Here is a 12,258-nt window from a genome sequence, read left to right on the forward strand (position 1 = left end):
GTTTCTTAATCATTTAGAAGCTAGATGCTCAAAGGTAATAACAACAGAATGTATTAAAGAAGAAAGAACAGCAAGGTGATTATTTACAGCAACTTTTAAAATTGTTTGGAACTGAAATTCTTCCTCATTTATGAAACATGTACCCCCCCTTATTTCCTCTCAAATTAATATGGTACTTTTAGTTATAAATTTGTGTGTGATTCTTGAATATGGCTGGGAGATAGAAAAGGTAAGTTAAGACAGCTCTACATGTTTTGTCAAGTTCCCGACCTGTAGCTGGCTGCAAGCCAAGGCTTTGAGGAAAAGTAAGAATTGTCCATTGAGTTTGCTACACTGGAGTCTGTCCTTGGTTGCACCTGGTTTCTGTTTTGAAGCAGTTCAGCATCTTGAGTGAGAGGTGATGTAACTGAAATGCGAGAACAGGAGCTCCTCTGCAGTAATGCACAGGCAACACCCTGACGGAGCCCTGGTGCTATTGTAGCAGTCCCAAAGTAACTTTAACTGCTTTTTATCTACTTCATGGAACGTGATTAGTAGGTTCAAACCTTGAATTTTGCATGACTGCCTTCTTTTGGAACATCTGTAATCCACTGGCCTCTCGAATACACCATTCTGTTTATATTTAATTTTGTGCTCATTGTGTTCATGCTGCAGTCAATGCAGTTTCTTCTGCAACTACGCTACAGCTTGTGTATAAGTCTCTGAAGGGTAAAGGCATGTTTTTTAATCTTATGCTGACTCTTTCAGTGCAGAGACTCACCAAGGAAGAAAACTGATATTAATGGTGTCACTAAAAATACAGGTTTTACAACATCCTTAAAAAATACATCAGTGGAATAATCAGCAGCACCCATGCTCGTGGTGATGCGTACACAGTTAAGTGCCCAGACAAATGAATTGACATTTTCTTTGTCGTATTGTAGTTACTGCAATTGTCAGTCATCAGTGGAACAGCAAAGAGAAAGTCTAATTGAAGTAATTCCTTAATGTCACAGTGAGATTGCAGCCAATTTGTGCTGGAAATAATTTTGTATGCTCCTGGGTACTTTAAAATCTAGAAAACAAATGGAACTGTTTTAGGCAATGCTACTTAAAAAGATCTGTATTTATTGGCACCAGATGTTTATTTCATCACTCAAATACCTGGTTCTAATTCTGCTCACGAAATAAAAAGTAATGTAAGCATTGAGCAGTGGTTCAACGTGAAAGCTGACGTGGCAGGAGCTGCTGTATAAAGATACAGTTTTAGTGCAACCAGGTCACAAACTTACAGGTGAGTGAGAGTATGCGTCTGTTTGCATTTTATTGCAAAGGAGCACACTGGGAAAAAAAAACAGTGTTTAGATTAAAATACTCAAAAATATTCACAAGGCATGTTTTACATGCTGAACTTGTGCAACAATGGGTTTTATAGCTCACTCTATTAGCAGCTTTTCCAGGAAAGCAATCATCAATGATGCTGGAAAGAGCCACTCCTAAATAACAGGTCTCAAAGACAGCAGTTACGAGGACATTTTTCTGTCTCTCCTACTCTTTATTCACTTTTCACTGAGGCGTTCAGCATGTGCAGCTGGTCATTTGGAAGTAGTCGTGCTTGAACGTTGCTCTTCCTGGATTCTCAGCACTCACCACAGAAAAGAAAGCATCGGCTTTGGTCCTTTTGCAAGCCCCTGTGCAGTACTTCAAGCAGATTGAGATCTGGATGATGGGTTGTAAAAGTAGTGAAGTACACGAGGAGGTTTTCACAGTGACAGGCGATTTTGTCTCTATTAAGTTTCAGTTAATTGATGTGACTGACTTGTTAGGATGTCAGGTTTCTTCAAACCATCCTTTGAAGGGGGCAGGACACAACCACAGCTCACGCACTACTTCTGTTTTATGGCTCGCATCCACTTTCCTGTAAACTCTGCGTGCCTCACCTTCCAGTCTGAAGCTGAGTCAGGAGGAAAGAAGGCACAAAAGAAGGAGGCAGAGGCTGCTAAGCGACTGGTGCTTACTGATCACGTCCACCTGCCTCTTCAAGTCAGCTCAGATCACAAAATGGTGAAGAGACAAATAATTACTTGCCAAACCATACTAACTGTCTTGAGTTGGTACTGCAGTACACTGTTTTGCTTTCTCTTTGTGAATATACCACATTAGAGTTCAATTCCACAACATATGTTATATGCAAAGAAATGAAACAGGACTGTCATAATTAGAAAACATTTTTTGATGGATTATTTAGTTAAACTATGTATTTTGCTACAGGACCTTCCTATTTTGCAATATGCTGCTATTTTCTGAGAAAGAAAACAAGCAGAGCTTTTTTGTAAGACTAACAGTAAACAATTTCAATACATACTGCTGAAGCATTCAGAAAAGATTACTGAAATTACAAATAGTTTTCAAAGATGACTGCATCCTCTAGCAAGGGTTTTGTTCTTCAGCTAGTAGCATGTGTTAATGGCAAGCAAGGGTTTTAACCAAAAGCAGACGGTTCCTTCTGCTAGGGTTGTGCAAAGCTAGCAACATGCAATAGGATGCTTTGCGTTAATAGCTTGTGGCACAGTGCAGTGACTGTAAGTAATGAGAATAAAATTATAGAGACCTACTCCAGTCTGTTGGCTCTCCCTTTAAGCAAGAGGACAGAAGCTGGTGCCCACAGTTTCCTGCTTGCTCAGTCCATTTTATTCTCTTCTGAGTTGCAGACGCCTCCTTCCTTCTCTCTTCCAGCTCTGCTCAGGGAGGATGGGAGACCACAGTCTAACTAGAGTACTAAGTACTTCAACGATTAAAAAGAAAAGAATTGACATCTCTGAAACTGAAGTGTTGAAGAGAAGCCATCCTCTGTATCTGAGATGCAGCACCAGAAGGACATCTCTTCTGGGTGCTCAGAACACTTGACAGTGTTCTTTTTTCATTTCTCTCAACGTGTTCAGGGTCTGTTTGAAGTAAAGTAGCAATCCTTAAAAAAAAAAAAAAAAAAAAAAGGCATGGCATTGTATCATCTTTTGAAAGGAAGTTCTGCATGATCAGCACTTCTGCATTAAGAAAACCAACTGAGAGATTCATTGTTAACTCCTGAAGTGCTTGGTCTCAGCTCTACTTTTCAAAGAAGCAAAGACAAGTTCATTCTTAACTCCAGCAATAGCTTGGCTTTTAGTTATATATATTTTTTTTTCTTATGTAGCATTTAAATTATATGACACTTACTTTACATTCCTAGAAGCTGTCAGTAGATCTGTTTCTGGAGACCTGCTAGGACATACTGCAGTCAGCAGCATAAGCTGAAGGCTATGAGCTCCAGGAACAAGCTAAATTTTAAGTTAGCCTCTGTTGGCTGGCACCACTGGTCTTGTCTACATTAATGTTTTAAAATGATGGGTAGCTAAAAATGTTTAAATAAGTCATGCTTGAGTCACGCTCCTTTGGATAGTCTGCCCCGTGCTCAACCGCCTGAGGTTCCCCCTTCATTACCCTCCACCCTAAATAGATTTAGGTATTCATCGGTGAAGCAGCAATTAGTTACAGAAGTCTATAGCTGTCTTTAAGTCACACTGCTCACCCATTGTTTTCTCTTTCTGACTGTTTGGCCTCAGGTCTTGCCAGAAGTCGTAGTTCCAAGCAGGTATTTCCATACACCAGCACACGCGCACACAAATCTGCTGGCAAGTCAAATTATGTTTCTGGGCTAAGACACCCACGCACGTATAATCAGTCCTTCTGGGCCAACGTAGCAGGTCCCAGTGTCTGAATTTGCCTGCGTAGTAGTAGCTGGCGTTCCAGCATTATCACTTACTGTAGCCTCAGCCTTGGAAGCACCGTTACGCTCATTTGCAGTGCCATTAAAAATCCACCAGCCCCAAACAGCTGAGAAGGCTGAGGGGATGCCAAGAGCTGCAGAAGTGGGCACACTGCTGGGTTACAGGCATTACTCAGGGGTTTGTCTGGTGCTGTTCCTGGCACTAGGGGCACAGACCACTGTGACAGGAGGGTGTGTAGGGGGGCTGAGAGTGTGCACATGTAGGTATAGGATGAGACCGGTGCTGCTGACCTTATTCCAGCTGCTACATCAATAGCCACGCTTCGCCTCTGTTTGAGGCAGCCACTCCTGCAAAATTCAGCCCTTAGTGGGAGCAGGGAAATACCTGCTCTTTGACACTTTGTTCCAGGTACTCCATCAGCCTCTGTTCTGGCACCCACCCAGGTCCTCATTTCTCTGCTCCCTGGCTTCTGTGTTCACCGTGATTTCCACAGACGTGCTGCAGCCTCCCTTTGCAGACTCTCCCTCATCAACTGCAACGCTCAGCTGTGTCCCCCAAACTGCTATATTCAAAGAGTCCACGTGAAGACAACGTAACAGCGGAGATGATCACTTCTGGAGGTATCGAGGCATGTATTGCTGGGAGCTGTTGCTGGCTGTAATGAAAGTGTTATAAGCATTAAGTGAGTGCTGCTGTTTACTATACAAAATTCCTAGAGCTGTCTCTTAACACTGTAAAGCTGAGGTGTATTTCCAATTCCTCAGTGCTCTTAACTTTCTCTGTGGACTTTGTCAATACAAGGACCCTGGAGGCTAGCTTGGTGCTACAGCCACAGCAGACACGCAAGTGGTGTTTCAGAGTTACCTCCGCAGGTTCTGACAGCCCATCCACCGAGCCTCCAAGCATTTTTTTTGTCATTTTGTTCTGCCTGTTGTTATCCCAGTGTTGTTATTCTGCAGCCAAAACATAAAGCTTGCACTCATTTTCCAAGCAATACTCCAGGTCTATCATGTGAATATAGAATTACAGCCACGTGGTTGATACCGTGGGTTTGTTTGGTTTCTTTACATCAAGCTTCCCAAAAACAATTCCTGGCTGCCACAGCTACTGGAACAGGCTGATTTGATTGATGTAGAAACCACGGGGCACGCGGACCAAGTCCAAAGCATTATGTAAGTCAGAACCAGCTCCTTGCCCATGCCCGTCTCAGCCTGGTGATGAAGGTAAAGACAATCACACTGCCTCAGCTGCGTCCATGCACAAACCGCCCTAGCCCCACGGCTGCAGCGGAGCTCTGCGCTCTCACCCCAGGCTCTGCAAGACCTCAGGACTCACCAAACTGAGCAGCCACACGTCCCTGAAGTGATCAAGTTGTGTATCGTACCTGCTCTTTCTAACCACATTTGTCATGCGAAACAATAAAATTGCTTATAAAGAGACACGATGTATTAAAGCCAGTGCTGGTCTGTGCTTGGATGGCTTGTTCCGAGCAGCCTTTGCCCCTAGCAGGAAGGCAGGGAGGAGAGGAGCAGCCCGTGGAACCCACACCACTCGCGGGGATGGAAACACCTGCGTGCAGCCCACAGGGCAGGGAGGTTAAGGCAGCACCGGCAGCCCGACCCTTGTTGTCCTTATTTTTATGGCTTTCTTGCTGTAATTCTAATTAAATAAAAAGAAAAAAAAAGTTTGAGAGGGCTTAACTGTGAGCTACTGTTTGTGGGTACTGCCTAACACCATCACCAGATAACTGCTGCTCCAGAGCCTATGAGAAGATGGAAGAATTAGCCCTAGAATGGCTAATTTTTACCCTCTGTTTTTAAAGCACATAAGAGTTTGGGACTTGGACACTCCCAGGACAGGCTCACTCACATACCCAAGCATTACTTAGCTCAGAGATGACAGGCTGTGCAACCTTCACCTGCAGACAGCTCAGCAATTTGTTCCTGTAACTCAGCAAGGATAGAGAAGTGGTACTCGGCTCTGAAGTATCCATTTATCCCCAGCTCATTTAAGTGTGGAAGCCACCTCTGATAAGGAGGCAGAGTCCAAGCTCCCCACACACAAGAACCATGCTCCACTAGTGCATTTGTGCACACTGAATGTGGCAAACCAGAAAAGAGCTGGCATCCCCAGTGGGATCAGCACACAGGTTGTACCCCCTTACAACATCATCCCCCCAGGCAAGTGGCAGCTCAGCACCACCAAAGGGGATGCATGGCTTGGAGGGGAATATCCTCTTGGTATGTAATGAGGGCTACAGTTGGCTGCTTTTTAGGGTTAGCACTCACCAGCCTCCCTTGGAAACCAGGCTGTGGGCAGAACTTGATTCTGGGAGCTGACGGTGCTCACCTCATCTGAGCTTGCAGAATCAGCAGATCTTTCTACCATTTTGCATTCTGTGTGCTCAGGACAAGCCCTGGGCCCCGTTATTTCACAGGTCACACCTGGCCAGCCCAAGCACAGGATGGTGCTGTGCAGTGCCTGATGTAGGGCCCGACACAGGACACAATTTAACTGCTCCAGGCTGAGCTAAGGCTTTGGCTCAGTACCCAGTTTTCACAAGACATGGAAAACAGATGTGTAAGATTAGTAAAAGGACGCAACGCTAGCAAGGGTGATTGTGCACTACACCAACTTCTTACAATTTAAGTTTCCCAAGCCTAGCTGAAGTTCCATTCTCTTTCTCGCACTAAGATGCTGTTCCATTTTGTTTGGGATGTTGCAGATGCAGCTGTTTCCTCCTGAGGCATTTGCCCTTTGGGAAAGGGATCAGAGCATGCAATCCTATTTGTAAAGCTCCAAAATACACGTAAAAAGTGTTAAATACAGACTATTGAGAGGTCATCTGTCAGTGTTAACTTCAGAATTTCATAAAGAACCTTTTCTGTCAGAAATAAGCTGCCCGCATGTAGGAGAAAGGGTCACACATTTATTTTACCCAGTATAAGTAAAGCCAGTATGTGGCTCCTGGAAGGGAACATGAACAAAGTAAACCCAGGAGCTGAAGGTCAGGGTTTAAAGGAATTTCCTTTCATTTAAGTTTTAGCAGCCTTGAAAGCAGAAATTCTCCTCCAGCTCCCATGGCTACCTCCTCCCCAGGCCAGGTCCTTGGCAGCAGCCCAGTTTCACGTCTATATTTATCTAGTGATTGATGGATGTTTATCGAGCTGCAGCAGTTAGGGCTGAGAAGTGAAGCTGAGAAGCAAGGGATGTATCAAAGGAGTATGAAGACCTAGGTATCTGGCTGAAATGCAACTTGCTTCCAGATAAATCAGCAGCTCCTACTTTCTGACCATTAAGATTCCTTCCCTTTCCATTGGTATTTTAAAAAACCTCTCTGGAAATGCTGCAACATCAGGGAAACTGCACAAAGGCTTGTAAATTTCTGGGCTGCTAGCGAAAGCTTCAAGAAAAACGCCCCACCACTGCTTTCAAATGAGCACAACAGGTACACCAAGAAGCTCCCAAACTCTGAACCAAAACACGTTCTAGTTTGTCAGGCTCTAAAATACGCCTAAAGAGAGAAAAAACAGAGCAGTCAATATCAAAGCCACCCAAAGCTGAGGTTTTCCACTCATCACTTTGTCCTTGTGGAAAAAGAGAGGATCTCTGACTCTTGTGCTGGAGACTCCCCGCCCGTGTCTCTTCTCTCTCTTCCCTCCACAAGGTTTTCCTAACTGCTATTTTATTTTATTTTTTCCTCTGAGGGAAGTACAGGGTTCTCCTCCTTCCCCAGGGCTTCACCTGAGTGCAGCTATGGCAGGATAAGCAGGCAGCTCTCCCTCACTGCTCCTCTGCTACAGCACACAGCGCTTAAAACAAACCGGACAGAGCAAGCAGCTATTCCCTGGCTTACACAGGGCCATCCAGCTGGTGCTGTTTGCATGTAACAAAGAAACAAAACCAAGAATTGTCCTAGCACAGCTCAGCTGGCAGGCCCCAATTCTGCAGTACTACAGCACACCCAAGACGATGAATTTCCTTCATCCAAGGGTAAGCAAAAAGCAAACTGAACAGAAGACCTGGGAATGAGGGCCAGCTAAGTCTAATTCAAAGGGTGTTAAACTTTCATTTTTGTTGCAGATTTGATGCGCCCACAACAGCTCTGTGAGATGCCTCCGTGGTGTGTCTGTGCACCCACAACGGCTTCTCCTGCTATGGGATGTAAGCGGGACATGGCCAGGCAGGGATCAGAGGGAGATGGTTTGTGCCACAGCTCCAGGGGGGTTGTTTCATTTTAAAATGAGACGTGTGAACCTGTAATCAAAATGTTTTTGATTTACTCCCTTTGTAGTGCTTCTCTTCCCAGCTGCCAGCTCGCTTCATACCTGTAAGCTTTGAGGATGCTCACGAGTGCTGGATGAAATGGCTGCACCAGCAGCTGTGGGGCCGCTCGCTGCTCACGGACACATCCAATTAGTTAGCACAGGGCTGGCCTCAGCGCCTGATTTGTTTCATCTCTGTCTCCTCCAATACGTGGCTGCAGAGATCAGAATGCCAGCAACAGGCTCTCCAAGCCAATCAATGATGCCAGGCACTGAACCCTGCAGGTGAAGCTGTAAGAAATGCCTTTTGAACTGCAAAAATAGATTTTTTGGGGGTAATTACAGCTGTGCTGCACCCCTCTACCTCCACCTCTCCACCAACCAAAGATTGGGCGAGGCTGCTTTTCTCTCATTTGGGATCATTTCACTGACTTTACCAAACAGGCCCCCAGCCTCCTGCATTATCTTTGTGATCACTGTGTATTTTGAGAGGAAAGTAACGCAGGTCCTTTGGTCCAGCACATCTGTAGAAATGCAGACTCAGACCGCATATCAGTGGGAAAATAACAAAGCCATTTGGCAGGGGACCTAAATTCCACATTTAGGTGCCATGAGAGTCTCAAGATCCCCATTCAAATACCAGGAGTCTACTTGCAAGTGCAGAAACCTCCCTTTGTAATGCATGGACAGCCTTGCTTGGACCAGAGATCGCACCAAGTGTGAAGGCGCTTCATAATCAGCCGTTGCAGAGAAATTAATGCAGCTAGCACATATTTCTCAGTGGTAGCTGAGCTGTCCTACACTGTTTATGCCATTTTTCCCTCCCTGTTCCAAGTGCATAACAGTATTTTACCCTCAGTAATACAAAGGGAAAGTCAAATTAATTAATAGTGAAAGAAAAAGAAAAAAAAAAAAAAAAAGGTGGTTTATCTTGTATAGGAGGAGAGCAAGGACTGCACAGATTAGGCAGCCCATTATGTTCTTTTTTTTCTTAGCTTTTAAGAGGCAGAAAAACACTGAAATGTCATCAGAAGCATTGGGTGTGAGTCTGTACAGACACACCAAGTCGAAATGCAACCAAGAAGCATAAAAACCCCATACAAAACTTTGGTACCCAACAACACCAGGCATCAGTACATCTCATTATCAAAACGCTACAAAAATCAACATGTTCACCCCACTGCCGAAAATTTACATAGCCTGCCCACGAAGAATTTGCTGTTACAGAAAGAAAAATGTGACCACAGAATCACAGAATCACAGAATTTCTAGGTTGGAAGAGACCTCAAGATCATCGAGTCCAACCTCTGACCTAACACTAGCAGTCCCCACTAAACCATATCCCTAAGCTCTACATCTAAACGTCTTTTGAAGACTTCCAAGGATGGTGACTCCACCACCTCCCTGGGCAGCCCGTTCCAGTGATACCACAAGGATCCCTTTCCTCCTGCTGAGTTTCCTACACTTAGGTAAACAAAGTCCAACCATCTTCACCCAGAAAACCCCTCGATGTGTGGATTAAAGACAGATTAATCGCTACCCTCCCTCCATCCAGACCACGAGTGTGAGTGATTGAGCTACCAGGGCGCACAGCAGATCACAGCTCATCAGTTGAGCACAGTAGCCAAGGCCATGTGTGCTTTTAGCCCATCACAAGTGCAAAGTAAAACCATTTTCATGTTGGTTTAAGCAAAAACCTTGTGCTCTAAGTTACCATTTATCACCAGCGCCTCAGTAACACTTCAGATGCATTCCCCTCGTCTTGCAAATATAGCCCTTCACACGCTGCGCCTCAAACACTTGTTACCATATGAACATAGATTTAGGGAGGCAGCGCTGAAGTTGTTTACATGGAAATCTGAAGAGTTTGAGCAGAATAAGAATCCCAGTGCCTTGGGACATTTAAACTGCAGCACAGACTGGATGCAGTGTTCACGCCACGCGTGAGTGATGGCAATTCCAGCAGGACAACATCCCCTGCTATCACACCAAGGTAATGAGTCAGTCCTTGAAGAGAGAGGAATGCCACCTCCTCTGCCAGCAACAAAAAAAAAAAAAAAAAAAAAAACAAAAAAAAACACCTCGCAGCACCTAGATTTTCTTGAGCATTCTCCCACCTAAGAACTGACCGAGCCTGAACCTGTGTTCCCTCACAGAAGTTAGGAGAATCGCAGCCCGCAGCAGCCTGCCAGCAGGCCAGTAAAGTGCTGCTCTGTGTCTGTTTGTTTGTTTTTCCCCAACCTGTCTGATTGCCTTTGGGCTGGATGCTCAGCTCCAGTGACACCTTCAGGGAGAGCAGCAGCTACAAGGTATTGCACGGATTACTGCAACAGGCGAGGACCAAACCTGCATCAAAGCTACAGGGGTGTTACAGAGGTGTGGGCTGGGATAGATAAACAAGACATGCAAAAGAAACACACCGAAGGAAGAGCATACAGTCTAGGCCTGCACAAAGATCTCTGCGGGTTTGTTCTGCTAGGTGGATGGCGGCAGAAGCAGCTTGACACATACCTCAGAAGCATCCATGATCCAGGAGTCCTGACCTGCTTACGGGCAGAGGCTGTCGTGAGGGTTTTGTTCCGGACACAGATGCTTGTAGTCTGCAGACAGCTGCACTTCCAACATTACAGGCTTCTGCTCATCTGTGCTGTCACATCAGGGATGACCTGGGCCTGTCCATGCTGCCAAAGGGAGCCAGGCATTAGAGGCACTCTACTCTAAAGGCAGACCACTGTCTAGACATGGACAATGAAGCAAATTCTGCCTCTGCTTTACTAAGAACAGCCAGGAGACTGGAGGAAAAATGAGAAAAACAGGTGAGATCACGAGCTGAAACGAGATAACGGGGGTCTACTCCAACATAAGCTGCATAGGGGTGTCACCCACACTCAGCTCTTGCAGGTGTGCTCATCAGCTGGGGGCAATCAGAGGTGCAATTGCTGCCCTTTATGAGGTTAGAGCATGACATGCACATGTGCATCTCAGGAGTGGAGCTGGTTTCAGAATAAAGCAACAGTTTTGCTGTAGAGCTCCTCAGCTTTTGCATTAGTACAAAGAATGATAAGGGTAAACCTGAACAAGAAGGCTTATACATCACTGCACAGCCTAAATTTGCCAGACACTGCTTCCTAAAACTGCCTCTTCAGTTGCTGAATCACCAGAGCTGCTCTCTCCACACCTGCTGCAATTTAGTGTCTGACCAGAGGTGACTGGGCTGTATGCAATATTCTGTATGTGTCAATGTAGTCTCAGTGCTTCCCTTCTTCTGCTGAAAAATCCTTTATGTCTGGGGAAAAAAGGACACCACAAAGCAGCTTTAAACAGGAATACAACGTTGAGATCATCCCACTGCCCAGATACTGCAAGCTGCCCTAATACCCGCTATCCACGTTCAGTTTGTTGGCCATTCTCTTAGGGCAAGGAGCTGGCTACTCTGTGCTCCTCTTTTCCTCAACCCACTGCTTCCATTTTCATTGCTACCACACGGAAAGCAATGGCCTTCATTCCTTCACAGCTCAGTTACCTCCACCCTACAATTTCTTCCTCCTAATATTGAGGCAAACCTTATCACTCCTCAAGCCAAGCGTGCCTTAGGCAGACATTTCCTCAGATCTTGCCTTCACTGCACTGCCCAGAGGACGCAGGACAACAGCCAGACAGACCATGCTGTTCCAACACTGGGCAATTTCCTTTTTTTTTTTTTTTAATTTTCTTTTCCTTCTCCTGTTCTTGTGTTCCTCCAGTCTCTTGCATCCCACTCCTATTTTTCTCTCTTTATAATTGTTCAAAGGTCTTTGGGATGGGGCTTAGCTTTTCATTATGTACACAGTAAAGTCTTCAATCTGATGCGATGATACAAATTAATAACAATAGCTACAGAACGGTGGTAATACCCTGCAGTTGTGATGGGCATGCTGGAAAGATTACTTGATGTTTATAAAGCTCTTTGAGACTCTTGGATGAAAGTCAAGCTAGTGATGCACAGGATTTATTATTCTATTCAGCACTTCAGTATCCAAGGCTAGCATCTATTCTAGTTGAAAAAGATTTTTACTGTATTGTAAAATGGAAACAAAATGAAATATATACAGCGCCTGGTGCTTTATATATAAGGCACAGGCAGCACGGAAACAGAATCTCATTATTGAAATGGATGTAGCTGAAGCTGTTACGCACAGTAGGTAAAAGACCAGATTCAATGACCTCTTATTCCATTTAATCAAAATTGTTAGTATATGGTTTTCCAA

General features: G+C 44.9%; 1 long non-coding RNA gene across 2 annotated transcripts; it reads right to left on the minus strand.

The window, feature by feature from the left end:
* Nucleotides 1-768: 768 nt before the first annotated feature.
* On the minus strand, nt 769-10,913 carry LOC137853798 (uncharacterized). Of its 2 annotated transcripts, XR_011094713.1 has the most exons (4): nt 10,523-10,892; nt 8,075-8,302; nt 6,035-6,530; nt 769-5,405 (listed from the first exon to the last, which is right to left on the minus strand). It is a non-coding gene; the product is annotated as an uncharacterized lncRNA (long non-coding RNA). The 2 variants fall into 2 exon arrangements; XR_011094714.1 differs by lacking the exons at nt 6,035-6,530; nt 8,075-8,302 and having other exon boundaries at nt 10,523-10,913.
* Nucleotides 10,914-12,258: the final 1,345 nt, after the last annotated feature.

The sequence above is a fragment of the Anas acuta genome, chromosome 3, assembly GCF_963932015.1.
Source record: "Anas acuta chromosome 3, bAnaAcu1.1, whole genome shotgun sequence".
NCBI classification, from domain to species: Eukaryota; Metazoa; Chordata; class Aves; order Anseriformes; family Anatidae; genus Anas; species Anas acuta.